This window comes from Carettochelys insculpta, chromosome 33 (genome assembly GCF_033958435.1).
Source record: "Carettochelys insculpta isolate YL-2023 chromosome 33, ASM3395843v1, whole genome shotgun sequence".
Lineage (NCBI taxonomy): Eukaryota > Metazoa > Chordata > Testudines > Carettochelyidae > Carettochelys > Carettochelys insculpta.
In genome coordinates, this window is record NC_134169.1 from 1,059,042 (window position 1) to 1,073,947 (window position 14,906).

Below are 14,906 nucleotides of genomic sequence, written 5' to 3' on the forward strand. Positions count from 1 at the left end.
CAGGACAGCATTGCAGAAGCAGAGCAGAGTGGGGCATGGGAGAGACGCCTACTTGTCTGGAGCTTTGCTCACAGCAGGTGGCAGCAGCCAGCTTGTGTCTGGAGCAGTGACAACATCACAACTGTGGCATTTCTCCCCCGAAGCAGCCAGCCTTTGTGAAACAGGATTAGGGACCCAGCCTCTTGCATTTGCCACGCACACAGGGTGCGCCAGGCTGAATTGCCCTGGGTGGGGGTAAAAGGCTTCGCTGTGAGCAGGATTTGAATCTGCACAAGGAAACCCTATTGGATTTCACGTCCAACACCTTAACCACTCGGTCATCACAGCTCTGAGCTCCTTAGTATTGTGTTATCATGGATACTGGACAATAATGAGACAATGTCATTGGCAGTACAGAATTCAAACACCAACCTGGCTCCCAGCATAGCAGGGATTTGGGGATCTCTGTGCTCAGCCATGTGCAATGGCACAAGAGAGCACCTTGAACATCTCCCCTCCCCCGGGAGGGAACGGGAACAGCTCTGACCTGGAGGCTGGATTTGTGAGGAAGTCAGGACCATGGACAAAGCACATGGCTGGGATGCAGCGCTCAGGATCCCTTCCCCAATAACACATATCTACTCCCCATCGGACACTGTGTTCTGCTAAATCTGCCCGGCTCCCTCCAGCATGGGCTGAGCTCAGGGACATGTGGTTAACCTGCCCTACAGATGTGAGGTCATCGGCTCCCTCCCACCAGTTGGCTCCCGCACTCAGTGTATCTCAGGGAGTGAGCCCTTGTGCCCTGGAGTGACCCAAAGCAGGGCAGGGCTGGGTGGGATTCTGTGTCTCTGGCTGTGTTCCCTGTCACATGCTGGAGTCACTTTCCATTAAAGCTTTAGTTTGCTCCCTACAAGCCTTTTGGTCTGTTTCTCTTTGGGCCTCTCTGTCCGTTGCAGCCAGTGCAGAGAGCACAGTCAAGCTGGCCAAGGCTGTTGGCTGATGTTTTTGGTTCATTAATTGCAAAACTGTTCCCTGTCTTGCAAAAACGTATTGCAGGTTCTCACTTTCAGGAACTCATAGGAGCAGGGAATGCTCAGTCACAGACTAGCCACAGAAGCAGAAATCCCTGCCAGGAGAGAAATGAGTTGCTGTGTTTGTTGCTGAGTTCAATGGGGGAACTTGTGTGATATCCAGTGCCCCACAGAATCTCAGCTGGATTCTTCTTCCTCTCTCCTAAAATGCCATCACTTGGGTGGCATTTGTCATAACACGTGGGTGGGTTGAACTAGCTACAGGAGTGGCCAGAGGGCTAAGTGCTGCATTTCAGTAGCTCAGCTGGTAGAAAGGAGGACAATAGGGAGTCTTCAGCAAGTTCTCCTCAGTTGTTTACTTCATGTCCGGTGGAAGTGGGCTCTTCTTTTTCCTCCCCTTGCTGAGGAAGACAAAGAGAAGAAAGGAGCAGGATGCTGCCACCTAGACACCATGCACAGGCTGACAACGTTCTTCTCAGGAGCATTCAACAGTGTCAGAGAAAGCAGGGATGGTGTGTAATAGGACAGGAGCCATAGGCACATGTAGAGAAACCAGCCCAGGGGACCTTTGCTCAAAACCCAGGCCACTAACAACCCCAGGCTGGGATTTCCTTCCTTCTAAGGCAAATCCCAACAGCCACTCTTCCACCCCCACTGGCCAGCCAGAACTCCCACGAGCAAACCCACAGACTTGTCAGCTGCTATTCCACCCCAGGCCAACAACCCCACATTCAGGTGATTTGGGGGAAGAAAGGGAAACGTGAAACCACACACACCCAAGTGTTGTCTGGCAACACACAGGGCCCTTGAACACATGGCTTGAGTCATGTTAGAACCACCCTCTAACCAACTGTGCTAGGTAGCCTATGGGACAGTAGCAAACAAGGGATCCTTCTGGACAATAAAAAGGGCAGTTGCTGGGCTGTTGTGATCTCTGGAATGGGATTGCTGCACCTCCCCTACCACCCTGCACCCCAGTCTGGCCTCCCCTCAGACTGTCACTCTCTCCTTATTGTCCTGTGCCCAGCCAGGAGTCCCCTCACACCCTGCTGTCCTGTGCCCACTCTCTTGGGCTCCTGCCTGCTGGCCCCTCAGATCCTACCACTTTTTTCTAGATGACCTATGCCACTCAGAGCAGAAGGGTTTAAGTCAAATCAAGTCACAGCCGAGAAGGAGGTGCTGGCGGGCACAGCCTGGGTGGTGCACTGGACTGTATGCTGGTAATCTTACTTGTGGTTATTATGTGGCCCCCAGACATTCCAATATTGGGAGATCAAATACCACCAGGACAGGCACCGACTCCTCCAGCTCTGCCCTGTCACTGCTGAAATAATGGAACAATATTTAACAGGTTTAAAGGTGAGAAGGGCTGGACTCCAGAACAAGGCCCCCAGAAGTGTCAAAATTCAGATGGGGCAACGTGGCTGGGTCCCCCCGAGGAGCACTTCCAGTAGTTCTTAATAGCGGCAGGTCTTTGGGGATCACGTGGACTGACGGTTGGCTTCCTGGACTTATTTCTATGGACTAAGGGGATTTCAAAGATGGCGGGGTGCTTTTGAAAAGGACCCCCCTCTGGAGGAGACACGTGGGAGCAGGAACTGGCAATTGCAAAGTGCTGCAGCCGGCAGCTTGTTAATGGGGTGCTGAATATACATTTCAGTGCCTCAGAAGTAATCTTCCAAATGGCCATTAGCACGGCAATTTCAAAGATTTCTCCAAGTGTAGGCATAGCCCTTCTGAAAGAGTGGGCTGGGTCAGTCGTTCATCTGTGTTCCTAAAGAAGCAAGTGTTTCCTTCCCATTCCCCTGGAGATACCATCACGGTTTCAGCTTAGGGACTTGTCCCACTGGGTGTTTTCCTCAGATGGAATAGTTTATAAGAGCAGAAAAGCACGAAGGTTTGAGTCACACTGGTAGAATTTAAAACTACAAGGAAGCCCCAGAACATCTCCTCTAAGCCCCTGCACATCCCAGGCCGCCGCACCTCACCGCATGTCTGTTCTCGTGTTCTTTCTCCGCCCTGGCTGGGAAGGTAAAGGGGATTTCTCTGGGCTGTAGAGGGTAAGGAGAGTAGCCTGTCTGAGGAGCGTGGAGCTGGATTACCTTGGTTAGGGGTGTGGCTAAAGGACACACCTCGCTGTGAGCAGGATTTGAATGTGCACAAGGAAACCCTATGGGATTTTCGTGCAATGCCTTAACCATTCAGCTATCACAGCGGGCAAAAAATACATCTACACAGGCCAGAGATCACAGGGTCTAGGCCTGATATCATCTGAAATACAGAATTCCAACAGCTCCGTTTCTTCCAGTGCACAGGAGGGTTTGGGGGTGTACAGGAGTCCCTTGAAATGTGTGAGTAACATGAATGTGAGTTAAGCACAACTCAAAATCCCACTCCCCCGGTACGGGATCACCTCCCCCAGCCTGGTGTAGTCCCAGTTCAAACCTTTGCATGGCCCTGGCTCACCACCCACTGTGCAGCTCTGACTCACCCCAGCCATGTGCAGATCCAGCTCAATCCCCTGCAGGGCTGCACGGCCCTGGCTCACCTACACCATCTGCAGCTGTAACCCAGCCCGGCTTCACCCCACTACTCCCCTGTCACAGCCCCAACTGCCCCTCCAACCCCAGGACTTACCTTTCAAAAGGAGCTCCAGGAGCTCAGATGCTCCTGCTGCTTCCCGGCTGCAGAACGGGCCTTCTTGTGGGAAAAGAGCCGACTCCTGACTTATGCAAAAGTCAAGTTATGTGATGGTGCTGGGAACACAATCCTGGCAGAGCTTGAGAGACGGCTGTACCTGCTTAGCCATGTGATTAAACCACATATCAGCTTCCTGCTGTGGGGGTCCGTGATTGTGACCCCCATACACCCTTCCAAAGCACTGATCCATTACGGGCTTGCTGTCTTGATTCTGTCCATAAGGCTATGCTGCCCTGCAGAGAGCATTTGGAGTATTGACTGTGGCCGCTAGTTTACACTGCCCTGAGAAACATAAAAGGGGTTCGGAATACACCACCCCAAAAAGACCATAAAGATGAAAACACTATTTACTCCTTACAACATGAGAACTAGCATCACTGAATGAAATTAGTAGGCAACAGATCTACCAGAACCAAAAGGAAGCATTTTTCACACAACTCACACTCAACGAGTGGAACTCCTCAGCAGAGGATGTTTCTGAAGCTCAAGATTAGTCCAGGATTCAGAAGTGAAGTGGATAAGTTCATGCGCACACTCTCAGTCATTGCTTTTCTCACTGCTTCACCTCAAGCCCACAAGTTTGGCCCTTTCACTTCCACTCAGCTTTGTCCTTTGTCTCCGTGATGCTAAAGGAAAAAGCCGCTCAGGCCAGGCAGACAAGTCAGGTGAAAGCAGGAGGGAGGAGGAGTCGCAGGCTTCAGCCCAGCACAGCCCCCCTCCTCGGGACACCTGCAGCAGGAGGCAACTAATGTGGACAACTCCATGTGGAGGCTGAAAAAACACAGAATAGCAAAGGTGGGGAGAGGTCTGGCCTGCAGACAGCCACAAACAGCCTCCCAACCACCATGCCCCTGACCCCACCAGCATCTGGGTGGCTGGTGACACTCAGGGATCAGCCAGAAGTAATGCAATAACTACTCAGCAACAGACTTGAATCTAGGACCCCTGGAGCTCCATATAGGAGCCAGGAGCACTGAGGGGTCAGCAGCTCTGTAACAAATCCCTTTCAGCATCATGGAAACCAGGAGAATGCACATTGTGGGTCATATCTCACATCCACATGACCCAATGTCCTATCTGCCGAGACTGGCAAACACCAGGTGCCCCAAAAGCCCCACAGCCAGGTACCACTGGGAGTTGAACCAAGGGTCTCATTTTTACAAGGCAGCTGTTTTAAGAAGCTAAGCCATGGTGCCTGCATCTGGGTAAGGTTTGCTGTCTGTCCAGGCCTGACTCCTGCCAGCCCCACCTGGGCCTGCTTAGCTCAGCTGGAATTTAGATCCTGTCAACCAGGGAAGCCTGTGGAGTTTAACTCCCAAGCGGGGGTTGATTCTTTGGACAGGTCTGGGCTAGAAAATTAGGTGGTGTCACTCCATGACACAAGGGTATAAAAACCATTGTACTGGGGAGGCTGTGGTCAGTACTGGCAGTGCCCGAAAAATGAGGAATCAGTGACATCTGAAACGTTAAGTAATCATAGCACATGCCCCCGGTTAACCTGTGTTTTAAACAGAAATATGTAAGGACAAGGAGGCTGGGGTCCAGCAGCTTTCTAACCCAAATGGGCTTCTCTTTTTACAGGGGGCTATCGGGTAGGAAGAAGAAGGGGACACTGGAGAAGGTTAGCTTCTCATCTGACCCTGTCTTGGAAAAGAAATGCAAGTGCTTTTAAAGAATGTGGGTATTGATCCTGCTTCTTCAAGCACATAAAGCAAGTGCTCTACCATTTGAGCAAATTCCTCTGCGAAAGGAATACTTTCTAATCCACCAATCTCATTCCAGAGGCCACAAAATCCCCATGACTGCTCATGGCTCTTGCTAAGGGACCTAAAGGCTTTGTCTGCACAGCAGCTTTACTCCTGAATAAGCGATTGCGGACGAGGTATTCCACAGTAGCTGATTCCAATATAGCTCAGTAACACACAACATGGATTTGGAAATACTGCTCTGCTATTTCGACATTCAGCAGCTATAAACAAAGGAGCCTGTTCCGAAGCCCCTGCTTCAAAAGAGCGATTTGAACAAGCTAGAATCATGATGCAAAGAGATGCCCAGCCAAGGCTCTGCTCTCTCTCTCTCTCTCTTTCTCTCTCTTCTTTGAACTCCTGGCCTTAGGCAGGAAAAGTGTCTTCTTGTTCTGAGCTCCAGAGAGGAGTAATTCATATTTCTATCATCCTCAGAGTGTGTCTACACTAGCTGGCAACTTCAAAGAAACAGGCAAAATGTTAAAATAGCGTGTTGTGTCTACGTGTTGTGATTCTATGCACCATCAGCTATTTCGACGTTGAAATGGAAGTGAGGTGGTGAGACATCGAAATCACTATTCTCATGCAAAGATGGGAATCGCGCCCTACTTCAATGTTGAACGTCAAAGTCGGGCGTGTGTAGACGATCCACATCCTGTTACTTCGAAATAGCAGGGTCCTCCATGGCAGCAATCAGCTGAGGGTTTGAGATGTGCTGTCCAGCCCCTGTGCAGCTCTATGATTACTGCGCGCAGCAGCCCTTAAAGCACCACGGACCTGGACTTCCTGTGGCAGGAAGCTGAGAGCATGCAGGCAGCAGCACACGCACATGCTAGCCCTGCAAGCCCTCCACCAACCTCGACCCAACCACCCAGCACCATGGCATTGAGCCAGCCCCCTGAGTGCCCTGAGGCTGCCCCCCCTGAGGGGACCCAGGGACCCCCAGCAGCCAAAGGGGGGACAAAAAGAGGTCGGACACCTCCTGGTTGGAGGTCGAGCTCTGAGACCTGTTGGGGCTCTGGGGTGAGGAGGACGTGCTCCATGTGATGGGGAGCATGGAGCGGAAAGCAGAAGCATTCACCTGACTGGCCGAGGGCCTGGCCACCTGGAGTCACCCTGCCCGCATGCCGGATCATGTCCATAGCAAGGTGAAGCAGTTGTGGAAGGGTTATTCCTGGACCCGGGACTTGACCAACCAGTCTGGGGCTGCCCCCACCACCTACCCCTGTTCCAGGGAGCTCAGGGCCATCCTGGGCCCCAAGACACCTGCTCCCCCCAGGGTACATTGGAAACAGCAGCAGAGGAATCCCAGCAGGTCTTGGAGCTGGAGTCCATCCCGGAGGCCAGCCCAGCACCCGAGGGCCCACCCAAGAAGCCACCACTCGGGATGGCAGAGGAGGGGTCCAGCAGCAAGGCAGGGGGAATCCTCATAGACCTCCATTCCCGGAGCACCAGCCGGGCGTCCACCCACCTGTCTCCTGTGCACAAGCCCTTGTGCACCCCCACTCCTGCACCGTCAGACTGAGGTGACACCGAAGCACCAGGCTGGTGGGGAAGGGGCAGATATCGCCTCTCCTTGGGGTGAAGGACACTGAAAGACTTGGCCTGAGGGCACTTTCGAGCTGGGCTCCCAATGCCACTTCTATCTACACAGCTCCACACTGCCTGCAGGTGAGTGACTGTCGTGTGGAGGGTCCAAAGGGCAGCTGGTCCCTGTAAGAGGAGTCTGGGACTGGGCTGTAGGTGGGATCTCCTGGAAAAGCCAAGAGCCCAGGGGAGGCCATTGATTGGCTGCCAAACCCCTGGCCCTGCTCAAAGGTTTCACACAGGGAAAGCTGGGAAGTCAGCCCCACCCCCAGGGCACAATGATTTGCACTGGGCTGGTAATAAACCAAAGGGGTTGTGTGGAGGGTCACAAGTGGGACTGAAGGGCAGAAGGAGACAGAAAAGCAAAACCTTCTTCTAGTTACACTGCATCAAACACTCACCCTGAAAAGCTGCAGCTGGGGCAGCGCAGCCCATCCCCCACTCCGTGAGAGACAGGAGAAAACTCTGCCCCACAGCTGGGCCCTCCTCGCCCCACCCCTGGGGTGTGACCAGGGAGAAAGGAGGGTGTGGGGAGCACAGAGTGAAAGTGAGGGGGGGAGTCAGGCTGAGGGAGCAAAGGAGGGGCAGGACTCCAGGCTCTGCTGGTGGGACCCTGGCACTGGGGTAGGTGGGGAGAGAGGAGGGTAGATTGGTGGAGTCCGACCCACACACTGCAGAGGGGACAGTAAGTGAAAGGGGCCTTTTTGTTCCCTCATCCTCACTGTCCTCTGGGTGCAACTCCAGCTTCCGTCGGGCACAATGTCTGTGCTGGGCATTGGGAAGGGGTTGCTGTGGGCATCCATCACAGTGTTTCAGCTGCATGAAAGTTCATCACTTGATAAATTAGGTTGGCAACCTTCAAAGTGCTGCAGGGCTGCTTTTTGGTTGAAGACACAGACTAACACAGATACCTCTATGTCAGGAACCACAATGCAAACAAGGAGGGCACCGTGGCTTAGCTGGCTAAAGCACCTGTCTACTAAACAAGAGATCCTGGGTTCAACTCCCAGTGGTGCCTTATGGAAAGCCTTTGACAACATTTTCCCACATGTGTCAGGGGAACTGAAGAGCCCTCCCCTGGCAATCCCAGCCATTGCTAGGGAAGGTGAAGGCTGATGGTAGAGGAGCACTGGAAACATTGAGGTACAGAGCAGAGCTCAGGAAAACACAGCTGTAACTGGTGTGGGGAAGGTGGTGCCTCTGCCTGCAAGAACAGAATCTGATTCTTCCAGCTCTGGGGCAGTCTGTGCACAGAGGGTGACAGTGCAACCTCTCCAGGTGGGGCAGGGCAGGAGAGGGACAATTACTCTCCTCTCACATCCCTTTGTTTGTCACTGACAAAACCCAAATGAGTTAGGAGAAAAGTCCCAGAGAGCCGCTGTGGCTCCCCTGGTCATGGACCTCCCAGGTAAGTGGAGATTTGGAAAGCAGCACCCAGTGGTGCCTGGCCAAATACTTCAGGCTGCCTCTCACCCGCTTTGCAGCACCTCTGGGCTGTGCTGGAGAGTTCAGAGAGCTGCAGGAGGTGACTGTTACCCTTCTGGAGGAAGAAGTAACAGACACTGACAGGTGGACATCTGAGGTGTCTGCAGAGTGGGCCTGGGCAGCATGGGAGGAGCATAAGAACATAAGAATGGCCATACTGCGTCAGACCAAAGGCCCATCCAGCCCACTATCCCGTCTGCCGACAGTGGCCAATGCCAGGTGCCCCGGAGAAGGAGAACAGAAGACAATGATCAAGTGATTTATCTCCTGCCATCCATCTCCTGCCCTTGTACTGAAGGCCAGGGCACCATACTTTACCCCAAAGCCCTTTGTCTATTCCTAAGGCAGGGCGGTGATGCACTTGATTCTTGTTATTTACGAACCGATATTTGCAGCCCAGTGCTCAGCATTAAGTCCTGGGCCACTGAGCACTGGGGAATCCCATTCACAGTGTGTATTGCATCCTGGCCCTCTCCAGACAGGTCAGTGCTAACCAGATCCTGCCGCACATTTGTAACACAGACACGATTCCCTGAGCCGGCAGGAGCTATGTTCTGCCCTGTCTGTGGGAGCAGCTCCTGCCCCAGACCTGCCTCTGCAGACACACCCCATGCTAGCGAGTGACAGGGAGAGTCTCACTCCCAGGAGCACACACCCAGCTCTGCCCCCCCAGTGGTAATTCTCCTCTCCCTCAGCTGCCCTCAGTGCTGAACTGATGCACCTGAACAGCCTGTGAGCAGCCTGGGACCCCTCCTCTGGCTTCCCTTTACTTCCCCCTGAAAATGTCCTAATCCTGCTGGGACCAACACTGGCCACTTCTGGAGTAGTGTGTCCAGTTCTGGGCCCCCAGTTATAGGAAGGATGTGGATACACTGGAGAGGGTCCACTGGAGAGCGACTAAAATAATTTGGGGGCTGGAGCATATGACTTACAAAGAAAGGTTGACGGAACTGGGACTGTTTAGTCTGCAGAAGAGAAGACTGAGGGGGGGACTTGATAACAGCCTTCAACTTACTGAAGGGAGGCTGCAAAGAGGCTGGAGAGCGGCTGTTCACAGTGGTCACGGATGGCAGAACACAGAACAATGGTCTCAAGCTGTGATTGGGAAGGTCCCGATTGAACATTAGAAAAACTTTTTCACTCGGAGGAAGGTGCCGCATTGGAATGGTCGACCCACAGGAGTAGTGGAGTCTCCATCCCTGGAGGTGTTGAAATCTCGCCTCAGCAAAGCCCTGGCTGGGCTAATCTGATGGGTTTGGTCCTGCTTAGAGCAGGGGGCCGGACTTAATGGCTATTTTAGGTCTCTTCCAGCTCTATTGTCCTATGATTCTATGATACTATGAATGGTGCAGGTGGGTGTGGGACAGGATCCCCCCTGGCAGGTGCTGCACCCACAGGCTGTCTGTGTTCTCAGCCAGCCCCTGGGCAGGGCCCAAGGTTTCAGCGAGTGACTGTACAGTGCAGAGGGAGGGGGAGGCCGGCTGCCAGCGGGGACGGGTGGCAGGCGTGACGGGAACCCCGTTAGGGCTTGTGGCTGAGGGAGGAGGGGAAAAGGGAAGTCGGGGAGGGTTGGCAGGGTCAGAGAGGACAAGGGGATCAGGGCACTGGGGGTGGGGGAGAGACAGGATCTGAGGGGACACACTGCAGGGGCCCAGGACAGCTGGCAAGGGGCAGCTGGGGCTGAGGAAACCCCCAGCTGGGCTCAGAGCAGTGGGGAATGGGTGACAGAGACTGAAAGGGGAGGCCAGGCTGGTGGGGGAGGGGAAGAAATCTCATTCCAGTGGCCCTGCAGCTGCCTGTTGCTCATTTCCAAAAAGGCTCCTTATGCAATTGTTCTGTACAGGCCGGCGAGCTCAGCTGGCCAGCGGGTGGTACCACACTCATGGGTTCCAGCCCCACGCTGGCCATTAGAAGGCATTGCCCTTTTTCCTTCACCTGCCTGCTCTGTGCAGGAGGCCAAAAGAGCTGAAGGAACCAGGCTGAGAGGCTGGCAGGGAGCAGGCCAGTCACCACCCCAGGCTAAAGGGAGGGTCTTCAGGGTGGGCCTGGGCCAGGTGAGGATCCCCAACTTCCCAGTACTGCAACACACCTCACCTTGGAAGGGGGAGCAGGAGCACCAGCACCCTGCCAAGGGCACCAACCCTCTACAGCAGCACAATTGGCTTTCTCTGGTCCCCTTTCCCTCCCCAGTCCTTCTGCCCTCCCAGGCTCCCTCCCTGCACAGCTGGTGCAGCAGCACCACAGGCCCAGGTAACTCAGCACTGGTGCAAGTCCCTGCCTGCATTGCTCCTCTTCCCACACTTGTCCTGCCTCTTCCCTGAGGTCCCCCAGTCGCTGCTGGAGGTGGAATGCAGGGGCAAAAGGAGCAGGCACCAGAGGAAGGTCAATGATGATCAGCATTGGCCATGGGAGCTCAGGAGAGGGGCAGAGAGGTGCATGGGATGGGATGGGATGAGCGGGTCTCTGCACAGGTGGAGTTGGCTGGCAGTCCCTGGGGAGGGGGGAAGAGCCATGAGCAGCAGGTGGGGAGGCCTTTGGGGAGGAGAGGAGAGAGCAGCAGGCTGCTGGGGGCAGAGCTCAGGGGAAGAGGCAGAGCTGAGATAGCAAGAGGTGTCATGGGAGCAGGAGCACAGGTGGCCTCAGAGGGAGCAGGCAAAGCAAAATAGGGCCCCTTCCACTCCTAGGGAGCTTCCAGCACTGGCACCAGCCTCCCCGTTGCAGCTGTCACAGGCCACCTGTGTGCTGAGTCTGCACTGCCCAACTACCTCCACCACCAGCAGTGCCGTGGGAAAAGCTGTCTGGTTGGCAGCGCACTGTCTGCACCAGGGGTAGGTCAGTGTCCCTCTTACTCAGGAGGGGCTGTGGGTTTTCCAGCCCTGAGTCACACAGTGACACTGACCTGGTTCTCTAGGCTGTGCAATGAGTCACCCCCCTTTGGGAGTAAAACTGCTCCAGCCTCTGCCTGACAGGATCCAAACAGCACTGAAGCCAGGCAGGCCCTGGGGTGGGCTGGCAGGAGTCAGGTGTGGGCAGAGGGCAGAGCTTAGCTAGAGCAGGCACCATGGCCTGGTTGGTAAAGAAGCTGCCTAGTAAAGGGGAGATCCTTTGTTCAACTCCCAGTGGTACCTGCCTGCTGGCTGCAGGAACACGTGGTGTTGCCCCTCCCAGAGGACAGGACACTGGGCCAGACAGACCTTTGGCCTGACCCACAATGGACATTTGGATGCTTTACATGATGCTGACAGGCACTGACCATAGAGGTGCCTGTCTCCATTGCAGCGTGAGTGCCCTGGGGTGGCGCACTGTGCTCCAAGCACCACCCAGAGTCACCACTGCCACGTGGCATGAGACGTGTGACCTGGGCTTCCCAATGTGCTGGAAGCTCCCAGCAAACCTCTGGCAAGGACCAAGGGCTGAGAGCAGAAGCCTGGCACTGCAAGCAAGGGGTTTGGGGTGAGTTTGAGGGACAAAGACACCGGGGGGATTGCCCTGTGTAGGTTCATATCCTGCCAGCTACAGAAACGCTGTTTGCCTGGTGGCCACCACTTGGGTGCTGAGCAGGTTTGTTACCAAACAAAGCCCCAGGTTGTCTTGTTATTACCCTCTTGATACTTAAATGCTCCAGTCTCACTGCACTTCTTCAAGGAGTTCCCTCACGCACCACCTGGGCTTTGCTGAGAGCCACCCATCCCATCCCTTGCACCTCTCTGCCGGGGCACATGGGGATGGGGGAACTGCGGGCGAGATGCCATGAGCAGAGACAGCAGAGTGTGCGGGAGGGAATGAGCCCTGCAGGAAATGACCCACACTCCTGAAGGGAGGGATGGGACAGACAGACAAAGGGGTGAGAACAGCGTTCCTTTTAATTTCATCTTTCCATGTGCAGAATGAATTGTATGTGCACCAAAGCATGTGCGGATGGACACCACCAATAAAAAACACTCGCTGCCAGCTGTGGGTGCTCTGCTAATCAGCTGGGCAGCATTTGAGGTGTCTGCTCCATGACCACTAAAGCACTCTGCTTATCAGAAGCACTCGTGAGAAGAAAACGCTCCTGGGAGCTGCACTCTCTCATGCTCTCAGAGATGACAGCAACCCACAGAGATGTGGGTGGAGCTGCACTTTGATGAGACATGGATCCTGAGATGCTTCCAGTGAGCTGTGACAGGTGAGCACACCTGAGAGCCGTGCTGAGGCTGCTCTTGGTTATGCAGGATCTGGGCCGATATGGAAAAGTGAGAATGTGACATTGTTGCTCCTTTTGGTTATCCCATAATTTTACTCGGCACAGTTAGGATCTGGCCTCCTGGAGGTGAGATGGGGATAGTCTCCAAAAGGGGTATGTCCCCCACTACGAGTGGGTAGGATGAAGAGCTCTTCAGGGGCGCTTCCCTTAGCTAAGACTGGCTAGACTGGGGCTGAGCTGTCCCCAGCCCATCTCAGCGTGGGAATTTCTCCGGCGGGATACAGGCACAACAGAAAGTTCCTCACCGGATGGGAACTCTGATCTAAAGCCCATGTGAATTGCAGGCAGACAAAATCTGCCGGCCCTGCCCAACACAGTGCTGGAGGCTGGAATGGTGGCAGCAGGATGGGGAACAAGGGGAACACACCGAGTGACAGGGATTTGTGCAAGTAGCAAACCCAGGCAGCAGTCAGGCCCTGCTGGGTGTGCCCTGTACCTTGCTGCAGCGATAGGAGATGATTTGGACCATTTCCCAGCCACAGACATTCTGGATGGAGCCAGCCTCGCTGGACATGTTGACGATGGCCGCCTTGCTGCAGCTCAGCCCTCTCTGGGGGCTTCCCTTGGCAGCCTGCTTCAGCAAGGGTAGGAAGGCCTGGGCAGAGGGGAGAGCAGAGCAGGCGTGGGGTCAGAAAAGGAACCAGAGTTCTGCTCATGAGGCCGGGCACCAGAATGGGGTGGGTCTCTGCTCTTTGCACTGATGCCCAGCCCCCGGCCAGCCCAGAAGCAGGAGCCTCACCCAGGAAGGTGTGCGGAGCCATGGATCCTACTCATACCCTGTAGAGGCCAACAATGATCCCCAACTCATGTCCCTGCATTCACAGTCTTCATCCAGGGCAGATTGGGGGGGTCTGTGGCTCCCCACTGATGCCCACATGGGTCTGACCATGACCCACCTGCAGCTGTTCAGCAAGGAGGGTTTCCCCAGGCAAGGGTACCCCCGACCATGGCAGTGGACGGTCAGGTACATACCCCACACAGCACACACCTCGTGACATGGGGCGGGGGCACCAGACACGACCGGGAGCTGCACGTGCCCAGTGGACCCCGACCTGCAACTGCACAGTCACAGCCCTGGGCCCTACTCAGAGGTTTCGCACAGGGAAAGCTGGTAAAGTCAGCCCCACCCCCAGGGCACAGAGATTTGCACTGGGCTGGTAATAAACCAAAGGGGTTGTGTAGAGTTGCACAAGTGGGACTGAAGGGCAGAAGGAGACAGAAAGGAAAAATCTTCTTCTTCTTCTAGTTACACTGCATCAAACAATCACTCTGAAAAGCTCCAGCTGGGGCAGCACAGCCCATCCCCCGTGCCGTGAGAGACAGGGGATAACTCTGCCCCACAGCTGGGCAACTCCTTGCTCCACCCCTGTGGTGCAAACAGGGAGAAAGGAGGACGTAGGGAGCACAGAGTGAAAGTGACGGGGGGGAGTCAGGCTGCGGGAGCAAGGATGGGGAGGACTCCAGGCTCTGCTGGTGGGACTCTGGCACTGGAGCTTGTGGGGAGAGAGGAGGGTAGATTGGTGGAGTCTGACCTGTACAGCGCAGCGGGAACAGGAAGTGAAAGGGGGTTTTTCGTTCCTCTCATCCTCACTATCCTAACAGCAGCAACTCCAGCTTCCGTCGGGCACAATGTCTGTGCTGGGCAATGGGAAGGGGTTGTTGTGGGCAGCCCACCAGAGTGGGTTGGCCCCACAAAAGCTCATCACTTGGTAAATTGTGTTTGGTTGTCTTTAAAGTGCCGCAGGACGGCTTTTTGGTTGAAGACACAGACTAATACAGATACCTCTTTGCCAGAACCACACCTTGAGTGCAGGGGGCACCATGGCTTAGCTGGCTAAAGCCCCTGTCTTGTAAACAGGAGATCCTGGGTTCAACTCCCAGTGGTGCCTCGTTGGACATCTTGGATGATGTTTTCCTACATCTGTCTGGGGAACCCAAGAGCCCTCCCTTGGCCATCCCAGTCATTCCTGGGGAAGGCAAAGGCTGATGGGAGAGGAGCGTTGGGAAGAATCCAGTCACAGACCAGAGCTCAGGCGAAGGCAGCTGGAACTGCTGTTGGGAAGGTGGCTCCTCTGGCTACAAAAACAGAGGCTGATCCTCCCAGCCCTGTGGCTCTCTGGAGCTGCCTGT

The 14,906-nt window shown here is 54.8% G+C and overlaps 3 non-coding genes across 3 annotated transcripts; 2 read left to right on the forward strand and 1 right to left on the reverse strand.

The window, feature by feature from the left end:
• Positions 1-245: 245 nt before the first annotated feature.
• On the reverse strand, positions 246-327 carry TRNAS-UGA (transfer RNA serine (anticodon UGA)). Its single transcript has one exon. It is a non-coding gene; the product is annotated as a tRNA-Ser (tRNA).
• Positions 328-7,989: 7,662 nt separating this feature from the next.
• Positions 7,990-8,063, forward strand: TRNAS-ACU (transfer RNA serine (anticodon ACU)). The gene has a single exon. It is a non-coding gene; the product is annotated as a tRNA-Ser (tRNA).
• Positions 8,064-14,591: 6,528 nt separating this feature from the next.
• TRNAT-UGU (transfer RNA threonine (anticodon UGU)) lies at positions 14,592-14,665 on the forward strand. The gene has a single exon. It is a non-coding gene; the product is annotated as a tRNA-Thr (tRNA).
• Positions 14,666-14,906: the final 241 nt, after the last annotated feature.